Below are 18,742 nucleotides of genomic sequence, written 5' to 3' on the forward strand. Positions count from 1 at the left end.
CGGGAAACGCTGGCGACAAACGCAATGCCCGAATGCGAGCTTACTGGTAGAAACGTGCCCTTTTTCGTGAGTTGATCCTGGTGGTGGGCCCTCTCCTGCCCTTCCCACAGTGGCGCCAAAAAAATTACATCCGTCTCAGGTGTCTATACTGTTTTGCCTATTTCATATATCTGTCTGGGAAGATTTAACATAAAAGGCATCCTCTCTCCTGGTTTCGTTTCATGACAATTGGGAGTGACTATCTTGATAATGACATTCTCTTATTCTCAAAATTGTAACTTTGTCAAGAATGTAAAACAGGGTACAAACAGCAATATAACCCTCATAGACCGCGTGGTAAATAGCAAGGCATGGTGTGTACATATACATAAATGAAGACGGGAATTTTCGCTCACGGGGACGCCGACGCCTGACGCCGACACCAAGTTTTCTGCGTTACGGGGTCCTTAATGCTGCCGCGTTAAAATGGACCTATTTCATGCGAATGCCTTATAATATAACAGACATCGTGGATAGTTCCACTCCAATATTCAAGTATGCCCTTGTCATCATCATCATCATCACCATGGTTACGCCCACTGCAGGGCAAAGGCCTCTCCCACATTTCTCCAAATACTACGGTCATGTAATAATTGTGGCCATGTTGTCCCTGCAAACTTCTTAATCTGATCCGCCCACCTAACCTTCTGGTGCCCCCTGCTACGCTTCCCTTCTTTTGGAATCCAATCCATAACCCTTATTGACCATCGGTTATCTTGCCTCCTTATTTCATGCCCTCCCCATGTCCATTTATTTTTCTTGATTTCAACTATTATGTAAATAACTCGCGTTTGTTCCCTCACCCAATCTGCTCTTTTCTTATCCCTTTACGTTACGCCCATCCTTATTCTTTTCATAGCTGGTTGCGTCGTCCTCAATTTAAGTAGAACCCTTTTAGTAAGCCTCCAGGTTTCTGCCCGGTACGTCAGTACTGGTAAGACAGAGCTGTTATACACGTTTTTCTTGAGGGATAATGAGAACCTGCTGTTCATGATCTGAGAATGCCTGCCAAACGCACCCCAGCCCATTCTTATTCCCCTGTATTTCAGTGTCATGATCCGGATCCTCACTCACTACCCGCCCTAAGTAGATGTATTCCCTTACCACTTCCAATGCCTCGCTACCTATCGCATACTGCTGTTCACTTCCGAGAGCGTTAAACATTATTTTGGTTTTCTGCAGACTAATTTTTAGACCTACCCTTCTGCTGTGGTGCTCCAAGCCAGTGGGCATGCATTGCAACTGGCCCCCTGAGTTACTGAGCAAGGCAACATCATGAGCGAATCGCAAGTTACTAAGGTATTCTCCATTAACTTTTATCCCTAATTCTCCCCAACCCAGGTCTCTGATTACCTCCTCTAAACACGCTGTGAATGGGATTGGAGAGATCGTATCTCCCTGCCCTTCTTTATTGGGATTTTGTTGCTTTCTTTATGGAGGACTACGGTGGCTGTGGAGCCGCTATAGATATCTTTCACTATTTTTACATACGGCTCGTCTACACCCTGATTCCCTAATGCCTCCAAGACTGCTGAGGTTTCGACTGAATCAAACGCTTTTTTGTAATCAATGAATGCTGTATATGTAAGGGTTGGTTATATTCCGCACATATTTCTATCAACTGATTGATTGTGTGAATATGGTCTATTGTTAAATAGCCTTTACGGAATCCTGCCTGGTCTTTTGGTTCACAGAAGTCTAAGATGTTCCTGATTCTATTTGCGATTACCTTAGTAAATACTTTGCAGGCAAGGGACAGTAAGCTGATCGGTCTAAAATTTTTCAAGTCTTTGGCGTCCCCTTTCTTATGGATTAGGATTATTTTAGCGTTCTTTCAAGATTCCGGTAAGCTCGAGGTCATGAGGCATGGCGTATACAAGCTGGCCAGTTTCTCTAGAACAATGTGCCCACTATCCTTCAACAAATCTGCTATTACCCGATCCCCCCCAGCTGCCTTCGCCCTTCGCATGGCTCCCAAGGCTTTCTTTACTTTTCCCGGCGTTACTTGTGGGATTTCAAATTCCTCTAGACTATTCCCCTTTTCATTATCCTCATGGGTGCTACCGATACTGTATAAATCTCTATGGTATTCCTCAGCCACTTGAACTATCTTATCCATATTAGTAATGATATTGCCGGATTTGTCTCTTAACGAATAGATCTGTCTCTTGCCTATTCCTAGTTTCTTCTTCATTGCTTTTAGGCTTCCTCCATTCCTGAGAGCATGTTCAATTCTGCCCATATTATACTTCCTTATGTTAGCTGTCTTACGCTTGGAGATTAACTTAGAAAGTTCTGGCAACTCTATTCTAGCTGTAGGGTTAGAGGCTTTCATACATTGCGATAGCTTACTGGTATCCTGTCTAACTAAGTTACCACCAGATTCTATTGCACACTCTTTAATGATACTCATAAGATTGTCGTTCATTGCTTCAACATTAGGGTCCTATTCCTGAGTTAAAGCCGAATACCTGTTTTGTAGCTTCATCCGGAATTCCTCTATTTTACCTCTTACCACTAACTCATTGATCGGCTTCTTATGTGCCAGTTTCTTCGGGTCACTTCTCAAGTCTAGGCTAATTCGAGTTCTTACCATCCTATGGTCTCTGCAGCGCACCTTGTCGACATCTTGTATGAAGCCAGGGCTAGCACAGAGTATAAGGTCTATTTCATGTCTAGTCTCGTCACTCAGGCTCTTCCACGACCACTTTCGGCTACCCCGCTTGCGGAAGAAGGTATTCATTATCCGCATGTTATTCTGTTCTGCAAGCTCTACAAATAACTCTCCCCTGCTATTCCTAGGGCCTATGCCATATTCCCCCACTGACTTGTCTCCAGCCTGCTTCTTGCCTACCCTGGCATTGAATTCGCATCATCAGTATGGTGTATATTGTTTTGACTTTACCCATCGTCGATTCCACGTCTTCATACAAGCTTTCGACTTCCTGGTCATCATGACTGGATGTTTGGGCATAGACCTGCACGACCTTCAATTGGTACCTGGACTGGACTGGAGGCCGGTGTTTGATGTATTCATATATGAGGTTGTGGCCAATACTGCACCAGGGTGGCCAACCCTGCTCTGGTGAGGGAGTGCGTTGCCGGTTCTGGTCACCGGGATCAGGCCGCACTTTAGGCCGGTTTATGCAATTTTTTCATCACGCGGATTTCTCTCTTTTATCCGGTGGAAAATTTCGCAGCACCAGGATTCGAACCACGGTCCTCTTTCGCGCGAGGCGGATACTCTACCTCTACGCCAACGTTGCACCGCCGTATGCCCTTGTAACGCATGCCAACTCCGAAATCCTGGGAGGCTACGGTTGGCGCTCAGCCAGCGCCTTGGTGCCTGCTGCGAAAGACGAGGAGAATAAAGATGGGCGGCGCGTGTTCGAGGCGCAAGCAGCGCGCGCGCGGTGTGGTTCTAAAAGCCTGCTGAGCTGGTACTCTCGTCCTGCCGCACCGCTGGGATTCCTTGGTTCCCGGCAGTGGTGAGTCCGGCATAACAGATGACCGAACCCATCAACCTACCGCCCTTCACCAACCTTACGCCTCACACCGAGCTTATGCCTGACCCTCGCTAGCGAGGCGTCGCAGCCTTCGGCTTGCAGGCGAGCCTCGAACACGCGCCGCCCAACTTTATTCTCCTCGTGTTTGGCAGCCAGAATGAAGGCGCCAACTGACAGCGCGAACCATAGCGTACCCGCATTGCGACGTCGCTGGGTGCTACACCCTCTGGAATGCTTGATATCGTTAACGGTGCTGTGTTTGTTGAGGTTTGTAACTTGCAACCTATTTTGATCCAAAGAGGTTCTGTTGTCTTTATAGGTTTAGTGCCAGAAAAAACGGCTTGGTTTTGTTCCTGGGATCCTTTCCAAACTCCTCCTGTAACACAAAATAGGTGCCTGTTTTATGAAAAAATACAAGGAAATTTTTTCCTCCCGAAGTTAAGTTGTACCTGCTTGAAAATAAATGCACCGAAGAAACGGAGCATAAACCTGCTAAATCGCGCTAAGAAACCTTTACTTTTACTTTCACGGATGTTGGACTATTGCCACCACACTTAAATGTATTGCTCACCAGATCTAACAGCGGAAATTCGTACTGCCGATAGTTTGCCAACACTGTTAAAATTCATAAAAAATTGGGTAGCACCTTGTATGGGGCATGGACCATGCATAAAATATCAGTGCACCAAGATAGGCCTTGACGTCAACGCAATTATTTCGTGTCGGAACGTTACTAATTCCTTCGATGTTTTTATAGCAGCTACGCACGCCTGTCTCAACAACTCTGTCGACACGATGCCTTCAAGAATAAAGGAAAACTCATTTTTTGCATTAGTATTACACTGTGCTGCTCAGGCGCTGCTGCAAGAAGGCCCCAAAAAACTTGCAGTGCTGTCAAATAAACCAAGGTGCGATCCTTCTCTTTGCTTAAAACGCTAGTGGTGTCTTGAGTAACCTTGGTAACTTCTACCCCCTCCCCTGTAGAAGGTCAATGAAATGGCAGGCGTTACACCTATAATTTTTAAAAGCGGGAGGAAACTCAAGCACCACTTTGCTCTCCCCATCCCCCCTCCATTAAATACGCTTATGCCATCTGGTTGTGTTCCGCCACGGCACCTCATATCTTGTAACCGTGTTTTCAATCTTAAGCTCTCTTTGTTGCAACTTTGGTGCTGTCAAACAGCGGGAAGGACGATCGAGGTGGTATGAGCTTGCACTGGTGCGTGAACAGGGGAGGAGTGCAGCTGTGTCTAAATGTCAAAGAATCCGTAGACCTACCTCAAAACAAAAAGCATCCGGAAAATCAAATGGCAACACCTCACCGAAAAACTATATCAGAAGCTCTTCGGATTCTATGTGGTGACATGCTTTTCCCTCTAAGATACCAAGCAAAAGTTTCGACAGCCAGTTCTTGAAACATAATGCTGGCATAAAATGAACAGCTGTTCAGATATTCTTGATCATTTTGCCTATGCTCCCGGGTTTGGCATGGCTGCTGCCATCTGCGGTTTATTGCTTTGTCGGCCGGTGTTCTGGCCCACCTATCAATAAATATAGGAAAGTTATACATATGCCGATTTCAAATATCAATGCGTGGTCCTTTATTGCTCCTGTTTGCAGACTCAGTGTAGTGCCAATTAAGTCCAGCTATGCTACTTTTGAGTTCTGCATTGCATAAACAGAAGCGTTGAATTGATTTTCGCTTTGACGCTTGCAGCATATAAAGCATAAGCATTGAAGATAATCACACGTTACGTGCAGTCAAAGTAACTACAAGCGTACGCAGCGTCGTGAGTTCAACTTAGTTGCCCTCATCAGGAAGGACTTGCTAAGGCACCTGGATTTGAAGAATTTTTTTTTTCCAGGCTTTATCTTCTGGGAGGCAAAATAATCAAAGCATCAGTTGTGATTTAACCGCTGCTTTTATTGTAACAGGCTCTTGCTGTATCATGAATGTACATTCCAGACAATTTTCTTGTTTATTGTGAGAAATTAATTGTGCGTCATTCATTTTCATGTAACGAGAACACTCCTGTTCTGTATGTTGTCATAATGATGTAAAGCGAAAGAACGCAGAGTAATTGTAAGCGATCGTTCTTGCACGGTCTCCAAATGAAAAAAAAAGACAAAAACAAGCTGCCAACCTTAGTAGCATCGCCTGTGTAAAAATTTTACATTTGGGCAGAAGCAACGATAACCCATCAGCCAGCACGTACAACATACTGGTCGTCTCAAGGGCAAGAATTGTTAAGATGGTCATTCTCGATGAGAACGCCAGACGCTGATATGGTGGTTAAATTAGTTCTGCTGAACTAATTGCGCCATACGGGCTCTTGCGTATGTGTTTAAACGCTCAGCGTAGTGCGAAACAAGTCCCTCGCAGCAGTCATTTCCAGCGGAAGCATTTTCCCGAGTTCGCTAAGCGGCTGTAAAGCAAAGCTATTGTTTTGACTTATCGCGCCACACGTCTGCATTGGAAAAACAGTTTCAGCTCTTTCGTGACGTGACGTGCATGGAGAAAACCTTTCTTTTCCAAGCACAAACGCACTTAAAGGTCCCGAGACACCGTAAATTACATGAAGATGATGACCACCGCTCTACATTGGAAACTGCACAGGCATGGTTTGTATTAAATACTACCAAATATGTTAAGAGAATGAAGCATCAGTTGGTGTTATTTGTCTAGCCACAGGGCCAGCTGGGCGACGTCGCATACCTAGAAATTCAGGGGTTCCAAGCAACAAATTCACTGATGCTGTGTTTGCTACTTCGAAATTATCTGTTAGATATTGCAGACGAAAGCGGCAAGCGACAGCACGGCACTTAATATTCCTCGCTGTAATCTCAAAAAGAAAAAAAAGAAGAAAGAAACTCCACTTATACACCCCGTCAAGATGGTAAACCAGCGAAGCTGAAATATGCGGCCCCGGTGTTTATCACTGCGTTACTTCTGACGGTACAATAAACTCTTTCCAATTAACGGTTAAGTCTGTGTTTCTTAATGAGGCTGTGCACATGTTTGGCTTGAGTTTACCACAGTGTTTATTTCAAATGCCGCACATTGGGCTTCGCATAACCACCATCATGGAGTGGTGCAATGAGCCGCTGAGTGTAGTAATCCAGCGGATTCATCAAGGTCTTCCTGAATTATGTTAGGCATTTGTGTTTCGTAATGAGTTAATCGCAGTGTTTGACAAGGTCATACACTGTAGTTCCCAAGTGACGCATCAGGGCCGCACATTTCATTTAATTAAGCACAGGGACACATTTTTGAACACCGAACCATCGGCACGACGACGCCGCTGGTGACCTCGCTCGGTCGCGGCGTCAGTGGAGCAACGTTGCCGCTTTAGCCCCGCTTCGCGAACAAGCTCGGCCGCACGAGCGCCCGGATCGGCCCGACATTGTCGCTTGCGCTCCACATCGGGGGCCCGATGTTCTGATGAGGCGTTGGCGCGACGCCGACATATCTCCCGCCCCCGCTCTCAGCGTTGTTGTTCGTAGGCCAGCTGCTTCTCGGGAGAACGAACGACGCGTGGCCGTCCCATTGCGAAGTAGGCGAGAGAGTGCTACGTGGTAGGGAGTTCTGCTGCGAGAGAGAAGCGACGTCACTATCGGCGTAGCCAATGGTTCGCCGTGCCTTTCGCTGGAGGCTTTCTGTGGTCGGACCGCGAGTGTTTCGCCTAGGCATATGCAGCTTCGCTGTAAAAGTATTTCTGTAATAATGTCACCGCGATATTGTCTCTACCCCGTCCCCCTTTGTGTCCTTTCCCTGCAACAATATACTTATATAAATGGAAATGCTTGAAATGCGGAAAGATTTCTATGCCTACCCAACGAGAAATTTGTCCGTCCGTCACGTAAGACAAATGCAAAGGATTATACCCCACACGAGGGCTTCTGTGGTCGGGCCATGAGAGCTTTCACCTAGTCAGATAGAGCTTCGCTGTAAAAACAAAAGTAACAACACCATTGTACACGTCTACTAGCGCTCGCACGCATGCCTCTGTTTTCGCCAAGCGCCGAAGCCGTAAAACACATAATATGTGTTGATTACATATGCTTTGTAAACATGTGCTTATCTGCAGAGATTTGCGCAAATAAAAACGTCTTGATTACTCCGAGTAGTCTCAGACCATCCCAGCGCCTCTAGCACGCTCACAGGAACGCTTGAAATGCTGACGGGTGGTTGAGGACAGGCATGTTGGAACCGGTGCCAGATGTCGCTCCGTAATTGTAGACAGCGTGACATACGATGTGAGACACGGAATAAAGCACCTACAAGATGTGATGTGTAAGAGCGAATCGACAGCGCTGATGAACGAGATTCCGCTAAGCATACTGGTGTAGGGCATGAAGACGGCAATAGTAGATTGATTGGAAGCAGGACCGTTCAGTAATATTAACAAGTAACAAAAGGTTCAGTATCTCATTACCAAGCGCATGTTGGCCTTAATCAGAACAACGTTCTCCAGTACTTTGCATACCAACAATATTACCATGGTTGTACCACTGCCTTCGAATTTGTGGACGGGGTTGTCAAGTGCCACAGAGCTTGTAGGCACATCGAAGTTGTAGCCGCTAACCCTTCCTTTATTACACTGTGATGACTGTAACTACGAGTGAGGTAAAACTATTCAAGCAGAGAATGTCATTTTAGGTTTTTTGCAGGACGGTGAATAATCACTTTTATATCCAAGTTTCACAAAAGGACACAATACATACTATCTGCAAACTCTTATAGGTGTTTTTTTATCCATTACTCTGTAGGTAGTGACCACTCATGAGAAAATTTGGATCCGTTGCACAACTCATCCACAATACACTCATCATATTAAGCACGACTGCGTATATAATGAAATACGGCCATTCAACCACAGCTACTTTTTGCTCCAGCATTACGAGGTTCAACGAACTTGGTGAGTTGTACGCAACATCATTTGCTATGCTGTTAAGAGTAAATTTGACATCTTGCACGCTGTAAACATCTTGCAGAAAACAGATTCCAAGTTTTGAGTATGTTGAATATTTAACAAACAAAAACTATGGGCACACGCTTCGGAAGCTGAAAAGCTGCACTGAAGACAACCAATGTTTCGGCCATTTCAGAACACGGGGCTATTTTACTGGGATTCTTACAATCACAAAACGATTAGTAAGTTGGAGGCCGCTGAAAGTTGCGATGCACGTTGGGTGCAGCTCAACTTTTTAGGAGTCACTGGGCTTACTCAGGAGCGCACCCATTAGATTATACGGCAGTCGGGCAAGGTAGCATGACGTCATCGGTCGAAATACATCATCCTTGCGCTATCTAGGATGTGTTGGCCAAGAGTCTCAACACGCTCCACGCCTGCGAGGAGTTCACAACTCGAAAGACCGCTCAGTGGCCTTTAATTGTATATTCATGCTTTCGTATTGCCTACTCATATGAAGTGCTTAGGTGTCCTCAGATTTTTACATCAGACATCAAGCAACCGGCCACCCAATGCTGCGATTAGTAATCTAAAGTGGGTCAGGTGCATCCGTAGACACAATAGTCTTTACGAAGCGACTGGTGTGGCTGGCATGTTGGTTGATATCTACCACTGGCTCCGGGAAAATTAGGTGTATTTTCTTTTCATAACGACTTATTTGTGCAGATATTGATTGCAGTGACAAAGATAGGCGTTTTATCACGATCTGCGGCCGTATGGCGAGCGCGGTTGTACGCTCATTCGACGGATAGTGAACTCGGCTCCCGCAATGGGCTCCCACCATTGGACAGTTTCTGCGGCGTTGATGGGCGCAGGGCACGCCGTTGCGCATGCAAACTTTGCCCCACGTAAAGACGTGTTTTTATTGCCATCATACACCTAAAACCAGCAAGCGTTCTCCGCACCGGGGCATCTGCGTCAGTAAGCGCTTGGTGTATTGCGACACCACGTGCCGGAGAACACAAGGGTTGCCCCCACCCGTGTTTTGCCCTGCACGGCTTAGCCGTGTCTCGGGAAAGGGGAATCCTGGGGGCTGAGCCGGTGCTGGGTGTTTGGACCTTTAAGGCCCCCCGGCGGAGGCAACGCTCCTCTTCGGCCTCTGCTTCGCATAGACGGCACTTCCAGACTGACCCACCTGGAGGAAATCGGCAGTCGCCTTTTCCTGTCCCCCTCTTCGATCTTTTTCTTTCTCTCTCACTTTCCCATCTTTCCTGTCTTCCTCTGACTTCTTGTTCCTTCCTTTCCTGGCTGTTAGGGTTAATCTTTGCGTGGCTAAATAGCCTGAGTTATGCTATTTGATTTATAGCCGCATTGTAGAGCTGGCGTGTGTAGGGCTTGCTTGCAAGCTCCTGTCCCGTCCCCTCGTTATGCTCCGCGGTTGGCGGCTGGTACCGTGGCCAAACAAGACAATTTTTATTACTAGTTCTTTTGCTTCAAGTCATCGCCCTCCTAACTAGAGGGGGCGCACCGATGTCACTGCTCAGTTCTTCGTGAAGAACAAAACCAACTTCCCCAAATTCCACGTATTGCATAGGGACCACTCAGAAATTACTGCACGACACGTCTCTCCTTTCAACGCTACAAGGACCCTAATCGATGTTATTGGACAAGGATATAAAATAAAGAAACTTGCAAATGGTGACCTTCTTTTGGAATTGTACCAACATCAGTACGAGAACCTTTCAAGAATAACAGCCTTTGGTGACATTCCCATAGGTATCAGCCCTCACCCATCACAGAATACCGTTCGTGGCGTCATTTCCGACGATGACCTAAACTATGTGACTGAAGAAGAACTCCTAAACGGACCAAAAGAACAAAATGTCAGAGATGTGCACAGAATAAACATCAGACGGCAAAACAATGAAATCGAAACAAAGCACTTCGTCCTACCGTTCACATTCAGCATACTGCCTGACTCTGTCGAGGTAGGCTACACCAAACGGAAACTTCGACCCTACATGCCCAACCAGCGACGTTATTTCAGATGCCAAGGTCGTCCACAGCTCACAGAGCTGCCGGAGCCAAGCCACATGCACTAAGTGGGCTTCCCGTGAAAACCCTCCAGACAACTGCGAAGCTGAATTGCACCGCTGCATAAACTGCGAGAGCAGCCATCCTGCTTACTCGCGTGCCTGCCCAAGATAGAAACAAGAAAAGGACATTATCACACTCAAAGTAAAGGAAAATATCACTTTTAGGGAAGCGCAGAAGCGACTTTCATTGGTGCAAAACAAGTTATTTCATTGTGCTTTAACAGCGCGCGGCAACACAGCGGCCTTCAGAGCCTGCCCAGGTCACACATAGTGAGACTGGGGCATAGCCTCCAGCGCCCACAGTGGACGCAGCTAGCGTTGCGCCGCTCTCTCAAAAGCAAGCCCTGCGGACCCCCAGGGCCGCAGGCTCCAGGACCCCACACCACACGGCGAAGTCCAACTGGAACGTACCCGTTCGCCCAGCACGGATGTCCAGTGTATCTGAGGATACGATGGACACAAGTAAATGCAGCCCTGTACCGTTGACGTCGCGTGAACGGCAGGGCTCCTTGGATCGCAACAAGAAAGAGAGGCTTCGAATCAAGCGGCCTTAAAGCATAACCTAAATCCTCTCCGACTCCACACATATAATACACAATGGCTTTCATTCATTGGCATTGCAGGGGAATTTTACATAACATAAATGACACAAAAGACATACTGGCCACACTCTAACCTGTGGCCCTGTGTGTCCAAGAAACAAACTTAGGCTCTAAACATGGAAACATACTCAACAAGTATAAAGTCTTCCACCGCGACCGAGAACACGCAAGCAGGCTCTGAGGTGGCGTTGCTATTATAGTTAAAGAGGGGTGGCAGGTAAAGAATATCACCTTAATACTAAATTCGAAGCTGTGGCAGCCATCCTTCACACATTTCAAACAATTACACTATGGTGTGTATACCTGGAGCCACATCTTGGAGTAACTATACATCAACTGGAACACCTTATAGAACAGCTACAAGAGCCGTATTTGATAGCCGGAGATTATAACGCGCACATCAGATTTTGCGGTAGCGAAACGAAACCGATACAAGAGGCGAAATTATTGAGGATCTTATACTGAGTAATGACCTTTGTTTGCTAAACACCGGTCAACCAACCTATTCTTCACCTAGCTCAGAAAAAATGAGCTGCATCGATCTGTCCTTTAGTTCACCCTTTATATTCACAGAATTAAAATGGGATGTACTAGACAACCCATACGGAAGTGATAATCTACCTCTACTGATAACTTCATAATCCTCACCGGAAGTAATCACAACGCAACCACAACGGTGGAAGCTCCACTTAGCCGACTGGGCCCCTGTTCAAGAGGAAGCCAGCCTAGAAAAAATAGTGTCAAATAATCTCAACATAGACGAACTGAATGAAGCTTTCACCAAATGCATCATTAACGCTGCACGCCTAGCTATACCTCAGTTATCTGTAGTAGTAAATCAATATATCAAAATTTGGTACACATAACAATGCAGAAAAGCGAAGAAAAAACAAAGCTTGGGGAATATTTCGCAGATACCCAAAGGCAGAAAAACTTAGGTTATAAAAAATCGAGAGCGAAAGCTCGATATATCCGGCGAAGGGCTGAAAAGTATTCATAGCAAATCTGTGTCCTCTATAAACAGCTAAACCACATCAAAACAAATGTGGGAGAAGGCACTAAAGCTAAATAACAGCTATTCCCCATTCACAGTTCCGTTTCTCACACCATAGAAGAGCAGGCAGACATATTGGTTGAATATTTGTCGGTAGCTTACAGTTCATCAAGCTTACAGAAACAATTTTAAAATTCAAAAATACAGCTGAGAAAGAAAGACTATCAATAAACGGCAGTAGAAATGATGAGTGCAATACTTTAATTAAAGTTCAAGAAATACACAGAGTACTGTCCGCTGATAAACAAACTGCACTTGACCCCGATAAAATACGTTACAAATTCTAGGCCATCTCTCCGAGCATGTCGCAAAAGCCATTTTCAAATTTTTTAACAAAGTTTGGGTATCGGGGAAGATACCCGAAGCTTGAAGAAAGCTATTGTCCTTCCATTTTTGAAACTTACCCTTACTTACCCTTACCAGCAGTCTTGCAAAGTCCTTTGAAAATGTCCTGAATATTACATTAACCTTCGTGCTAGAAACCCGTGAGTTTCTCCATATTTATCAATGTGGTTTTAAAAAAGCATCCTCCACTAATAACCGCCTAATTCGTCTTGAAAACACAGTCCGCGAAGCATTTATACAGAAACAACACTGCCTTGCTGTCTTTTTCGATATACAGAAAGCATAAAACGACAGAAACTGAGTTAGTTGGTGAGGATTCATTGTGAAAAAAGGTAAGGCGTGCAGTCAGGAAACAAGAGAAGTGGACAACACAAACGCCGACTATCAACTAAAGAGAGCACTTCGGCAAAAAGATCTGCGCAAGCTCTGGAGTGGTATCACCACGTGTCAGTCAAAACAGGGCGGTGTATCAATCAGAGGCTAATGGAACATAAAAGGTCGTTAACCGTTGTATCGTCATCTAATCTTTCCTTGGATTGCAAAGATTGTAACTGCACGCCAGAGTTAGAAGAATGCGCGATATTGTACAGGCACAAGAATGAAGATACGCGTCTTATGGTAGAGGCATGGCATGTGTATAATGGTGGAAGTGCGCGCATGAGTCAGCCTTCGATTACTTTGCATAAGGAAGAGATTAAGTGCCTTAACAGCTATCTCTCGCGTAGACCGGCACATGTACCCGACTGACAAGTGGTGATACCATTATAGAGCTTTCGCAGATGAGTTTTGTGTCTTCTTTCTTCTTTTCGTTTAAGTTGCTCCCTTCAGTAGATAGTCGGCGATCGTGTTGTCTACTTCTCTTCTCTTGCATCCTCTCTGCATGCCTTACCTTTTTGCATAGACAAGGCATTCGACACAACGTGGAGGTTCGGGATTCTTAAAGACCTGGCCGATCTTGGCATTCACGGCAGGATGTTGAACTGCATAAAAGCCTTTTTGTGTAACCGTTTGTTCCATGTGCGCCTGGGCTCAACCCTGACGAAAAAGTTTGATCAGGAAAATACACCTCATGGGTGCACTGTAAGCACAGCACTCTTTGTTATAAAAATGAATTCTATTAGCAAAATAATCCAAAAATTCAATATGTATTCAGTCTACGTCGACAATTTTCAGATAGCCTGCACATCATCAAACATATCAACATGCGAAAGACAGGTACAGTAACAATAAATAAACTAGCAACATGGACAGACAGAAATGGTTTCCGCTTTTCTCCGCGGAAAACAGTGGCCATTCTCTTTTCACTCAAACGAGGTGCACAGACAGAGCCCACCCTACACCTGAACGAAGCCGAATTAACTGTCCAAAATGAGCACAAATTTCTAGGCATAATTTTTGACAAGAAACTCACCTTCGTTCAGCACATCAACGCGCTGAAAAAGGAAGCATCTCGATCTCTGAACTTACTCAAAGTCTTTTCACGCAAACACTGAGGTTCTGATATGGTATACCTTCTACACACTTACCATTTTGTTATACGCTTCTGCTTAGACTATGCTAAGTGTATGGCTCAGCAAAAAAAGTCATATTTGAACCACCTGGACCCAGTAGATAATTTAGGTTTACGTCTTTCAACTGGTGCATGCAGGACGTCGCCTATAGACAGTCTGTATGTAGAAACCAATTAACCACCCCTGTCAGACAGAAGAACCATGCTTACGTGCTCATACATCCTAAAAATTTGTTCGCTGCCGAAACACATCTGTTAACCAATAGTTACAAGGTGCCCATCACGAAAACTATTTACGAACAAACCCTAAGCAATAAGACCACTCCTCCTCCATTTTGAGGAGAGATGCCATGAATTAGCCATAGCGGACACACTGCCTCAGATAGCCCCGAAACCCGATCCGCTCCCACCTTGGTATTACCAGCCTTCAGTGTACGACTTCACATTAACACATTTTCAAAAAAACACCACATGAACACATACTACAAGTATTTTTAGCACTAAAGGAAAAAATACGCGGTAAACACAGTGCTTTATATGCATGGCTCCAAATCAGCAGGATAAGTTGGCAGAGCCGCGATACAAAACATTTGGGAAAAAACGGTACGCCTAACTCAGTGTGCATCCATTTTAACTGCACAGTGTTACGCAATCTCTCTAGCTGTAGAAAAAAAAAGAATAAATGAAAACATTGAAAACAGCATTATTTACACAGATTCACTACGCTTACTAACAGCACTTCACCCTAGAAATACAATTACGCCATTATTCGGCGACATCCTACATAACATGAGAAGGACGACAAGACAAGGACGCAACATAAAATTTTGCTGCGGGCCGAGCCACGTCCGAATCGGTGGCAACGAAAACGCAGTTGAATGTGCAGCGAAAGCTCGACATAAAGCAATCATCAAAGTAAGAATTGCTTAAAAATACTGTATAAAATGAGTGCGCCCTAAACTTAGAAATAAACTGCATACAACATGGAATAATTCAAGTACCAAATAAACTACACCTAGTAAAGCCTCTGATAAAGGAATGGAAGTCGTGCTCACACAGAGAATATTTCATCGAAGTCATTTTAGGTCACCTTCGCATCGTACGCACGCACCTTACACACAACTTCCTTTTGACAAAAGACAAGCGTGGCTGTGAAAAATGCGGCAATGAACTTACTGTAAACCACATCTTATTATCATGCGTGCAACTCGAAACACTGAGGAAAAAATACTTTACTTCGTTTTATATTCAACATATTCTCTTTCACCCAGCATTGATTTTAGGCGATGATGCACTTGTCGATATCACACATGTTATTAGCTTTTTAAGAGAAGCAGGTGTCTTTGAAAAACTATAAATGATCCTACCCACAACTTCATATTATGATACGCCTCAACCCCCTTCTCATATCGAAGAAGAAGATTGAGGTCTTCAGTTCATTAGTGTCCTCGGAGTCCTTCCCCCGACAAGGATCGCCGCTGAGGTGACCCAACTTTTTAAGATAAATTTTACCTTGTGTTTGGCGCATGATAGCCTGAGTTGCTTATGCGCCATTAAACCCAACGCAACACAACGCAACAAGCGCTCTGCAATCAAGTTTGTTCTCACATTGTAGGTACAGGTAATAACTATGTGGACGGCGGTTATTAGTTGGGCCAACACTACGCGCGCTTGCCTCACCATGTGTTCCAAATGGTCGTATGGGGCCAAGTTGGACGGCACTGGAAACAGCGCTAGCTTCAGATGTGTATACGGTTTTCTTATGGTTGGAGCGACTTAATTGGCACATATGCCATAGAATGTTATCTGTCAGAGTTGACGCGTGAAATAATTTGCAGTAGGGAGAAAGCGGTGTGACATTGTGGTGTGAACCATGCTGGAGACATTTATTTGTGCTTTTAGTTTCGGCGAGCTACAAGGGCAGATCAGTATTTCAGCTTGTGTCTGATCAAGGCGCAGTAAGGTGCAAGTTTAACACATTGCAGCGATAATTTGTTATTACGGCGAAGGATACAGACTACATGCTCAGCTTCATTTGTTATGTTGCCTTTGTGTGCAGACAAAGCGAGATCAGAGCAAAATATGATAATAAGATATGGGTAATTAATGTTCAATTCCTCTTACCGAAACAATTCTTGCTTCCCTTGCCTTCTTGAACTTGGTAAATAGAATATTATGCCGGCGTCTTTAACAGTGTGATTGCTCAACCCGGTAAGACACTAAATGGATAACACATTCTCGGGGAGCCATGTCCGTGAAAGGTAGAAGATGTTAAATGAAATATCCCTTTCTCCTTTTTGCTATCGAAACAAAAAGTGCCAACCCGAACGTTAAAGAGGAATTTCCAAAATCACTGTCAATGTCGCTATTGGTCATTTTTACAGTAAATATGGATTCATGTAGTTCCAGAAACATACGTACGAGTAACGCAATTGGAGCAGTGACATGCGCGTCGACAAGCGAATTTAGGCGTCTGTGTTATCCTGCAACAAATGACGTTTGGGCATTTGGAAGACGTTAGCAAATCGATAACAGCGGAAGGTTTAAATGTCTTTTCAAGCTATAAATGATACTTCGAAGCGTAGGGAACTTGAATTACGCTGCATAATTATTCGAAGAGAGCGGTCATGAACACAGCACCGCCAGGACTACTTGCACGTTTTCAAGAAGAGATGTGAAATCTAGGAGCGTACTATGCAAACTCATTGTCAGACATCACCCAGTTTAATCACCTTTAAGTCAAGTGACAGTCAGACGGCATGAAGACTAGCTTTGTCTCAATCTCACAAATGTTTATTTCAGGCAACACAGAAGATATTTTGCAAGACTGTCAAATGGTGGAAGAGGACATCATGGACCAATAATGTATATTAGTACAAGACAAGGTACACTCCAGTCTCGCCCTTCGCTAGCATGTTTACGCCTTTGACGACAGTTGCCTGTTGGCGTATATGTGCAGTTAGGCGCAATGTGTTTGTCATGATGTAGTGCAGGTGAGGAACCAGACAGTGAAGAAACTATGGGGAGAAATCTAGCTTTATATTTGGCGAATTACCGCACATAAAGCCACGCAACTCTGGAAGCGCAATCATAGTGTGCTTCGAGTCAATCTGATATACCAGTAAATTATGTCCTCTGTTACATATACAATGATCATATCACTTTGTTCAAGATTAAAAGGAGCTTGCCTGTATTATAAGGTGTGCATAAGCATTTACATCACAGGCGAAATAAGAACACAGAATGCGTTTTTGCTGCAGAAGTATAAGTACATGCGTCCAATGCAAGCCGACCTACAGGTATCAGTAGGCGCAATGTAATGAAAAATGGTGACAGTGTCCAAGAAAAAATGTGCGCGTGATAATGTCTCTTTTTAAATATGTCATCGTTCAGAAAGAACGCGAACGCATAAACACGCTTAAAGAACGACCAAATCATGTAAGAATTGGATCTTTCTAACTTTTTTAGCGTGCGTAAAATATCTCAAGAAGCACTACGACGACAATATCAGCTCTTGCAGTACGTCGTCTCAGGTAACGTACTACCGTCTACTATGACCTCAAGGCACAGTTGGCCAAGACGTGGAAGTAGCTTCTACGGCCAGAAATAGTGTTTCAGTAGCTTTTCACAGTAGGTCGCGTTGATATCGTATTCGAAATAGAATTATCCCGCATTTTATTGTCGGTTGTCGGTCGTTTGCTGGATTGTTGGGCTCGCTGCAGTTGGGTGGCGACAACGAGATTGTCTTCGTCACCTACTGTCAGCAGCACATGACTCTCTGCACATGACAGGCAGTTGTCCCCAAAGACCTACAGTGGCTTCAATGAATTATCGCTTGACTATCTTCCACTGTAACAGCCGTTCCGCTGTCCGTGTTGAGGACTAGAATATAGCGAGAGAAGTGTAGAACAGTTAAAGAATTGGCGGGCTCTTATCAGTAACCGAATGCCGTAACCAACTTTCTTTTTAATATTCGAGACATGATAATAAAGCTTGAGGTTAGAGTCTAGTTCTACGCCTAAGAATGAGCAATGAGTGCTAGAAGGCATTAAATGGGAACCAAGAATCAGCAATGGAACTGAACAAGATGGTTTCTCGGGGAATTAAATGGAATAAGCTTGGTTTTCGAGGGATTAATAACAAGATTATTATTTATACACTAGTTTGTAACCTTAGCGAAGTCATTATTGAGTTTAGTAACTAAGGACGAAATATTTTTATCGTAGTTAATAATGGTTGTGTCGTTGCCGTACAATGTACATTCTGAGGATGTTAGACAGTCAGGCAGATCATTAATGTAAATTAAAAATAATAAAGGTGCGAGAATAGAACCCTGTGTTACCCCTAGCTTAGTAACCTTAGCTTAGGAAAAAACATTAGAAAATCCAACTATGTTATGTCTATCCTGCGGGTAGGTTCGTAGTAACATTAGTGCTGGCCCAGTTATGCATAGAACTTCCAACTGTAAAAAAAAATGTTATGCTTAATAGTGTCAAAAGCTTTCGTAAGATGAATAAAAACTGAACCAGCAAAATACCCTTTATCAATAGCTTCCTTTAAGCGACCCGTTAGGAAGAAAAGTGCAAGGTCGGTCGAATAGCCAGGACGAAAACCATACTGACAATCGGAAAGAATATTTAATTTGGACAGGTAATTGGTTAGTCGAGTTACAGTCAA

General features: G+C 44.4%; 1 long non-coding RNA gene across 1 annotated transcript in view; it reads left to right on the plus strand.

The window, feature by feature from the left end:
• The window catches only part of LOC126534374 (uncharacterized), a 62,993-nt gene that overhangs the window by 19,955 nt on the left and 24,296 nt on the right, over nt 1-18,742 (plus strand). The window contains exons 2-3 of the long non-coding RNA XR_011895427.1: nt 8,316-8,464; nt 16,868-16,950. This is a non-coding gene — a long non-coding RNA (uncharacterized lncRNA). The remainder of the gene's footprint in view (nt 1-8,315; nt 8,465-16,867; nt 16,951-18,742) is intronic.

This window comes from Dermacentor andersoni, chromosome 7 (genome assembly GCF_023375885.2).
Source record: "Dermacentor andersoni chromosome 7, qqDerAnde1_hic_scaffold, whole genome shotgun sequence".
Classification (NCBI taxonomy): Eukaryota; Metazoa; Arthropoda; class Arachnida; order Ixodida; family Ixodidae; genus Dermacentor; species Dermacentor andersoni.